Raw genomic sequence first — 8244 nt, forward strand, 5'->3', positions numbered from 1 at the left:
ACATTGTTTGTTTTAGGTTAACATGTCTCAATACCATCAAGATGTCAATTCCATAGCGGGGCATGATGGCAGACACCTGTACTACCATCAACTCAGGTGGCTGAGGCAGGAGGATCACTTGAGCCCAGGAGTTCAAGGCTGCAGTGAGCTATGATGGCACCACTGTACTCCAGCCTGGGCAACAGAGGGAGACCCTTTCTCTAAAAAAAGATGTCAGTTCTCAATAAGTTAGTATAAGCTTAATGTGATCCTAATAAAAACAGCAATGAGGCCGGGCACCGTGGCTCATGCTTGTAATCCCAGCACTTTAGAAGGCCGAGGCAGGTGGATCACTTGAGGCCAGGAGTTTGAGACCAGCCTGGCCAATATGGCGAAACCCCGTCTCTACTAAAAATAAAAAAAATAAGATGGGCATGGTGGCACACACACGTAGTCCCAGCTATATGGGAGGCTAAGGCAGGAGAATCGCTTGAACCTGGGAGGCAGAGGGTGCAGTGAGCTGAGATCGCACCACTGCACTCCAGCCTGGGTGACATGGCGAGACTCTGTCTCAAAACAAAACAAACAAACAAAAACAGCAATGGAATTGTTTCACAGACTTAAGACAAATCGATGCTAAAGTTCATACAAGAAGGCAAGAAAAACAACGAAGAGGAAGCGCTATAATGGGGGACTAGCCCTACCAACTATTAAAACATACTATAAAGCCTCTATGATTAAAATGATGTGGTACTAGTACATGAATGGTGAGATAACCCAATAGAAAAAAATACACCCAACTGCATATAGAAGGAACAAGAATTTTTTTTTCTTTTTTAAATAAATGTCATTGGGGCAACTGGATAGCCACTTGGAAAAGGATAAAATTAGATGCATTCCATATATCATACATAGAAATAAATTCTGAATGGAACTAAATGTGAGAAACGAAACTATATGCGTATCAGAAGAAAGCACGTGTAATGTGAACTCCTCTATAACCTGAAGGTAAGAAAAAGCTTCCTAAATATGACTAAAACTTCAGATGCAGTAAATTTAAAATTTACATATTTGACTATACAAAAACAATCTCTTGCATGGCAAAAAATCACCACAAGCAATGCCAAGACAACTAGCAAAAATATCTGCAACATATGTCAAAGTTAAATGGCTAATATTCTTAAATAGAAGGAACTTTTAAAAGCTGAGGGGAAAAAAGACTGAAAGTCATATAGAAAATGGGCAAATTGGTCGGGCACGGTGGCTGCTGCCTGTAATCCCAGCACTTTGGGAAGCTGAGGTGAGCAGATCACTTGAGTCCAGGAGTTCAAGACCAGTTTGGGCAACATGTTAAAACCTCATCTCGACAAAGAAAATACAAAAATTAGCACAGCATGGTGGCATGCACCTATAATCCCAGCTACTCAGGAAGCTGAAGTAGAAAGATCACTTGAGTCTCAGAGGCTGAGGCTGCAATGAGCTGTGATCGCACCATTGCACCACTGCACTCCAGCCTGGGAGGGTCCAGCAAGACTCTGTCTCAAATAAAAAAAAAAAAGAAAGAAAAAGAAAAAGAGAGCTGGGCACAGTGGCTCACACCTGTAATCCTAGCTCTTGGGGAGGCTGAGGCGAATGGATCATGAGGTCAGGAGTTTGAGACCAGCCTGACCAACATGGTAAAATCCCATCTCTACTAAAAATACAAAATTAGGGCCAGGCATGGTGGCTCATGCCTGTAATCCCAGCACTTTGGGAGGCCGAGGCAGGCAGACCACGAGGTCAGGAGAGCGAGACTATCCTGGCTAACATGGTGAAACCCCGTCTCTACTAAAAATACAAAAAATTAGCTGGGCGTGGTGGCACGCACCTATAGTCCCAGCTACTCGGGAGGCTGAGGCAGGAAAATCGCTTGAACCTGGGAGGCAGAGGTTGTAGTGAGCTGAGATGGCGCCACTGCACTCCAGCCTGGCAGAGCGAGACTCTATCTCTAAATAAATAAATAAGTAAATAAATACAAAAATTAGCCAGGCATGGTGGCGCACACCTGTAATCCCAGCTACTCAGGAAGCTGAGGCAGAAGAATCACTTAAACCTGGGAGACGGAGGTTGCAGTGAGCAGAGATCATGCCACTGCACTCCAGCCTGGGCGACAGAGCAAAACTCCGTCTCGAAAAGGAAAAAGAAAAGAAAGTGGGCAAATACTATGAACAATAAAAAGAAATATTAAAATGGCCCTTAAATCTATGAAAACATGTTCAATTCACTTGTAATAGAAGTACAAAAGAAAACTACACTGAGATACCATTTCTTACCTATTAGATCAGCAGAAATTCAAAAGCTGACAAAACACTGCTGGTGAGGCTGTGGGAAATAAACACTCTACTCTCATACACTGCTGGTAGGAATGCAAAATAGTACAACCCCATAGGATGAGGAGTCTGACAGTATCTAACAACTCTACATATGCATTATCCTGACAATGTATCTCCAACAATACAAAGATACACGTACGTAAAGTTTTTCACTGTAACATCATTTGTAATTGCAAAATACTAGATATTATTTAAATGTTCAAACAGGACATAGTTGAAAAAACTATGGTAAATATGATAGCAGTTAAGAATGAAAGTTATTGATTTTAGTTTATGTATATTATCTTTTCACATAGCTACTGAGTTGTTAGGAGATAAATACTTATTAAGTTGTTCAGACCTAATTACTTAATAAATTAAACTGGCTGGGCGTGGTGGCTGACGCCTGTAATCCTAGCACTTTGGGAGGCTGAGGTGGGCAGATCACGAGGTCAGGAGTTCGAAACCAGCCTGGCCAGCATGGTGAAACCCCGTCTCTACGAAAAATACAAAAAATTAGCCGGACATAGTGCCATGTGCCTGTAATCCCAGCTACTCGGGAGGCTGAGGCAGAAGAATTGCTTGAATCTGGGAAGTGGTGGTCGCAGTGAGCCGAAATCGAGCCACTGCACTCCAGCGTGGGTGAAAGAGCGAGACTCCATCTCAAAAAAAAAGAACAAACAAACAAAAAAATTAAACTGTTAGGTGTTTCTTTTGACCTAGGGATGCTGTGAAAAAAATTACTGCGATAATAAGGGTGCCATGAATTGAGAAAGCTTGGGCACTTGACTGATAAAGGCCTATGAAGAAGGCCTTTAAGAGAGAGAAAGAATGCGTGTGTGTGTGTAGTTATGAGGTTACTGTAGATTGTTGTCAACAAAATTTACAATAGGCTAATGAAAGTACTCTCTCCAGTATAGTAAGAGCTGTAACAGATGTTATGACAGGACATAAGAGAAGCAACCAGCCCAATCTTGAAGGTTTTTTTTTTTTTTTTTTGAGGGATGGGATCCAGAGAGAGAACCTAATTGTAATTTTTTTTGGAGAAGTATAACCTAAACTGAATTCTGAAGGACCAGTAGGAGTATACTAAATTAGGGGAAGGAAGAGAGGCTAGAATTCCAGGAAGAGGAAATGGAGGACTGAGTAAACAAACACTAGCATTCCAGAAGCTGGGTATTGTTAGAACAAAAGATCATCCAAGAAGAGAGATAAGGCTAAAGGGTTAGGTAAGGAAAAAATGAAAAAATATGAAAGATAAAGGGGAAAAAAAAGAGTTAGGTAAGGAGCACATCTTGAAGATTTTGTATATGAGATTAAGGCTAAATGGAGTTTGAATTTTATTAATGGGCAAAAAAGAGCCACAAGAGGATTTCAAGCAGGGGAATATCACCACTGTTCTACACAAGAATGGGAAAAGTATCAGATGAGTTCCAACCACAGGCTATAAGGCTGCTGCAGTAATCCAGAATAATCTAGACAGGGCAGCTGAACTCAGTGTTCAGTCGCTCAGTGTGGCAACCTCCACTTTCAATGGAGTACTACGCTAGCTTCTCGACTACATAAGCAAACAGATCCCATGGCTTAGATGATCACAATCATAATCTTTTGGAAACTGGGGGATCTTTGCTCACCTTCCCAATAAATCAGGGAGTATAAGCCATTTTATAATCTGTGTCTTATTGTCCAAAATAACATTATCAAACCCTGACATTTAGTTTCAAAAGTAAATTCAGTAATAAAATTGGATCCCAGACTTTAAGGAGATTATGTATGTCAGTGTTACATCTATTGCATCTAATATAGGACCCTAGCTGTGAAGGGCTTTAAGAACAGTATCATTTTATGGAGGCATGCCTTTTTTGGCTTGTAAAGACTACCCTCTTGACTTTGAGAAACTAAGTCAACACCTTCAGGTATAATTAAATCAAATGTGCAAATTATCATCTAAAATTTACTCATACATAGAAACCCATAGAAGTTTAATTTCTTTTTTTCTATATGGCAACCCAAATCCTTATGAATGCAATAAGGTAATAAGAAAGATGTCTTAAAAAAAAAAAAAAAAAGAATAACTGTTACTTATGGGGGCCAGATAATCAGCTGTTTTTTACTTAAGGGTATATCTTTAAAAAAACAGAAAGAGAGAGAGAGAAAAACACATTCTTCAAAGTAAGCCTATTTAAAAGTGCATTTTAAAAAGTGCACAGGCTTAGAAGGAGGGAAGAGAATTCTACCAGCACTGAATAGCAGCTAGACCCTTACAAGACTTCTGCCACCTTTAAGCCTCCATTTTAAACCCAGAGAAAATGATTAACGGCCTCAAATGGTTAAAAACAGACCCAGAACATCTCTGCTTCTTTTACCATTCTTTCTACTGTCCCCCTTAGCTTCTCCCCAATTTCCATTAGTGAAAGAAAGAACTAAAAAAACAATGTGATTTCAAGGAAAGGTCACTGCAAATAGACTTATGGTATTCCTCTCAAACAGGGACAATTCTGTTACTTTAAAAAGCACTAATCAAAAGAACTGAGTCCAAATACTTTACCAGAACACTGACAGGAACAATGCCCAACCCTTTTTCCATCATGGCACACATAGAAGGTGGTAACACTGTATTTGTAGGCACACTGAAGATAGAAGAATGGCTGCTGCTTGAGGCCACCTGGCCAGGACCACTGGTAACCCCAGGCCACACTTGATGTCCAAGAGAGAGGAATCAGTATCTTCGCCTTCCTGAAGCTCCAGTTCCAAGCTCAGTCAGAACTGCCTTTTCCACAGCCATTTAGGATTAACTGCAATAATACTCAATGCTCTCAGCAATTGTTACTTTCAAATCTGGGCTCTACTATACAGAAGCTAAGTGCCCAGCCTCTGGCAAATAACTTCAATTTACCTTAATAAAGTATGGGAAAACTACCTGTCTTGCAGAAGTGTTGTGGAGATTAGAAATAATTTAAGTAAAGCTCTTATCACAGTGTCCGGCAGGCAATCAACACATGAGAACTCTTATTACCAAGAGGACTACTGAATTAAAGAAGGAAAATCTAACCTCTGTATAGTGGTAATGTCACTGACATAAGAAATTGCTGGCTTCCCTCTCCTTAGTGTCTAAGAGTTAAAACATTTTATAAAACAATGAAAATCATAAACTATCTACTTCAAAATCATAATATTTTTCCTCATTAACATTCACAGCCTCTTATTCCAGTTATTTTAAAAGTAATTGTCCTTGCCACTCATCTACTAACGAATACAAATGCATATTACACTGATATGCATATCTACAAGAATTGACAGTAGTACATTTATTTACGTTCTGTAGAAGCTAAGCTTGGAAAAACAGTGCAGGACCACCACCAGATATTTGGAGAGGACAGAAAACATCAGCACCTTCTTCTTATTTGAACCTCCCTAACATGAAAATAATCCAACCATCTATAGACAAAAATATTCCCTCACAAATGGTAGACAAGATTCTTTTCTATAATTAGTCCTTTCTTCCTTTGGAAAGTCCTGTGAAGAAAGTGTTGTAATGAAGTACTGCTTCAAAATAAATGATACGTATTATTGCACACTCAGCAAACACACTAGAGAACAGCATCTGGATCTTGGAAAATAAATATAAAAGAGGCTATTGGTAAATCATGCCAAGGTCACATCAGGATGTCAGAGGATTGCATGTATTCATGGGAAGAATGAACCACTATAAGCATTCTGGGAAGCACCACGTTTTCCAAACAGTGATAATTCCTAATTTCCTCTTTTTGATTAAGATAGGGTACAGTTATCAACCCCAAACATAAACTTGCTGTGTATCACCAGGCAATCTCTTCCTACTAACTCTGAATATGCTCAAGTAGTAAGCATTTAACACTGGAATACAAGTTACAATGCCCAGCACAATTTTAATATAATTTTAACCTTTCAGAGCAGGATAGTTTTGGAAGGTAAAGAATCCTTTGACTCTGCTGAAGGATGTAAAGACGAAGTAAAGTCTGTATGTGGCAAGAACCTAAAACAAAACAAACAGCCTAGCCCAACAAAAATAAGCAACTCCTGGATGGTGACTGTGAGATAACCTATACATTCATTCATTCAGTGCAGAAATGTGTGAACAGCTCATGTTCAAGGCATTCTGCATAGAAACAGTGATAAGTAGGACATGGCTCCTGCCCTGAAGAAATTCAAGGTCAAAAAATGGTGTTTTCAGATAATATTTTACAATAACAGTGTTATTATTTTAATACAAGAGTCAGTTTAGAATAATATTGTATTCCAGAGACAGAAAAACATGAGCTAATAAGACACACTGAAATACATTAATAAACATACTGTAAGAGTTTACTAATGAAATCTGTTATCCAATTTCTGGAATATGATTAAAGTTGCAATTTACTTCCTGGAAAAACATTAACTTATGATACATGTTTTATAATGTTTTATAAAGGTTGTTCCCCACACACACTACACACTTTGTAAATTAGGTGCTTTTCAGCTTGACACGTAGGGCGTGGCACGGGGCTTCTCACACTACCTCAGCGACACTTGGATGAGCTCTTACAAGTATGGACATTCAGGTTTCCGAGCACAGGCCAGTTAACTCCCTAATTCTCCCTAAATCCTGAAACAACACTGCCACCCGTGTGCCGTCACCCCCGTCTACTTACACACATATATACAGGCTAAAGCATGCCAATCACATCTTCCACTTCTAGAAATCTTTCAGAAACGAACCACAGAGGAAACACCTCTCTCCTAAAATGTATTCTCTTCCTCATTTTAGAAGCTAGATTACCTGAAAATGGGCTAAAGCTGTGCAAGCGCCCAAGGCCAGGTAGTCAGTTCAGCGCGGGGAGTCTAATGACTTTAGTCTGAAAAAACATTCCTTTAACTGGTAAAAAACAAACAAACAAACAAAAAACCCTGGGGGAGATGCTTAAAAAGCAGCAGCTCTAGTACAGGCAAGGAGTGGAAAGAAAGGGAAGGAGGGGAGAGGGGCGGAGTGAGGCGCGGGGACTGCGGCGGCAGCGGGTTGCCCCAGGTCGCGGGCACCGCCCGGGCGGGAACTTGGGCGCCGTGGACCAGAGGTGCGGGGTGACCTTCGGACGAGGAAACTCAGAGGGGCTGCCGGGCGCGGGGGACCTCCCCGCAGCCGCCCGCTCTGGGGGCTCACTCGCCCCACAGCGGCGAACGCGGTGCCCCGGATTCCAGCCGGGCTCATCTCGCAGCTCGACCCCGGGCAGAACGCGGGATGTGCAATCCCGGCAGCCCGAATCCGCGTAAGGGCCTCGGCCCGCCGCAGCCCGGACACACCCCCGCCGCCGCCCCGGTGGCCCCAGTCCCTCCCCGGGCGGCCCGAGCGGGCATCGCTCACCTGCACTCCGAGCCAGTCCGCCGCCCCGAAGGCTCCGGAAGCCGCGGCTGCGTGGCTCCGGCCGGAGGGTACTCGGTCCTTGTCGCCTGGGAGGCCCCGCGCCGGGAGCGGTCGAAGGAGGAGTCTGACGGGTGGCGACGGAGCCTGGGCGGCTGGAAGAGGAGGAGGAGGAGGAGAACTCCAACGCTCTGTTCTGGGGAGATCCACCCTCCTCCTGGCGGCTCTGCAGCAGCCGCCGCAGATCACTTCCGGGGCTCTGGGGAGCGGGGCGGGGCGGCTGGGGAGCGACTTCCTGTCCGTGGGCTGAGAGGAGGGTGATCATGGGCCCGGGCAGGAGAACAATGGCTTGGAGGGCGCAGGCTGCCCGGCCTCCGCCCCCTGCATGGTGAGGCCTGTCTGCGCTGTCTTTCCGGTGGCCCCACCCCCGGCTCTCTGAGCTCCGCAAGGTGAAGTCATCTCCCGGGGGCTCGGGAGTGGCTGCGGGCCTCGCGGAGGTTCCCGGATCTCGGCGGCGTCGCCCCGGTGTCCTTGTCTTTA

General features: G+C 43.4%; 1 protein-coding gene across 2 annotated transcripts in view; it reads right to left on the minus strand.

Annotated features, from left to right (window-relative positions):
* The window catches only part of RALA (v-ral simian leukemia viral oncogene homolog A (ras related)), an 85896-nt gene extending 77862 nt beyond the window's left edge, over window positions 1–8034 (minus strand). The window contains exon 1 of one of the 2 annotated variants that reach the window (XM_011972680.1): window positions 7708–8034. The gene's annotated coding sequence lies outside the window, so the exon portion shown is untranslated. The remainder of the gene's footprint in view (window positions 1–7707) is intronic. The other variant, XM_011972685.1, reaches the window with a different exon arrangement.
* Window positions 8035–8244: the final 210 nt, after the last annotated feature.

Source organism: Mandrillus leucophaeus, unplaced genomic scaffold (genome assembly GCF_000951045.1).
Source record: "Mandrillus leucophaeus isolate KB7577 unplaced genomic scaffold, Mleu.le_1.0 Scaffold100, whole genome shotgun sequence".
Taxonomy (NCBI): domain Eukaryota; kingdom Metazoa; phylum Chordata; class Mammalia; order Primates; family Cercopithecidae; genus Mandrillus; species Mandrillus leucophaeus.